Raw genomic sequence first — 782 nt, forward strand, 5'->3', positions numbered from 1 at the left:
TGACTCCAGGTAGATATGATTCAGGGCATGGGCTTCCCTTTTCACTTATTACTCAACTCAACTCTAAAATCACAAAATAAAACACACAAAAAATTAATCTGTAGCAAAATATGAGTATGACTTTAATGTGTCTTTCTCAGCTTCTTGCCTTCAAGATCACCTCACAAATTTCAAGATGTTACTGTTCCTCCTTATGACATCATTCTAGATTTAATTTTTGGCCTATTTCCTTTTTAGTTTGTATATCTCCCCTTGTGCATCCCAGTTCAGGGCTTTCTTCTAGTGATAAGCAATTCAGGGCTAAGTGGAGCAATTCTGGGAAACCATTCCATTTTAAGCAGTCCCTTTCCCCTTCTTCAATTCTGTTCGTAGTGGCCTTTGTTGAACAGGATGTGCATGCATAGCAGATCCCTCTGGGGGCAATGTGGTGTCCACTCACTGAGGTACCAACTCTAGTCACAAGAGTGGAGGTGTGCAGACAGTGAAAGACAACTGAACAGAAAAAAAAAGAAAAAAGAAAATTTCCATAACTTTATTTCTGAGGATTCATCAGACCTCTGTGGTGGGAGCACTTCTCTGATCTTCCCTTCTAACTTATTTTGATGTTTCTTGCAACATTAAAAATTTTGTCCATTAAATCCTATAATATTATAAACTGAGGCTTGGAATTTTTCTTCAGATCTTTCAGCTTGAGAAATCCTAGTGTATTCTTTCCTTTTGCTTTTCTAACACCAGATTTGTAAATTTCATTATACTACTTCACTTTTATTCTCTAGGTGCCC

Source organism: Chrysochloris asiatica, unplaced genomic scaffold (genome assembly GCF_000296735.1).
Source record: "Chrysochloris asiatica unplaced genomic scaffold, ChrAsi1.0 scaffold00153, whole genome shotgun sequence".
In the NCBI taxonomy this organism is placed as follows: domain Eukaryota; kingdom Metazoa; phylum Chordata; class Mammalia; order Afrosoricida; family Chrysochloridae; genus Chrysochloris; species Chrysochloris asiatica.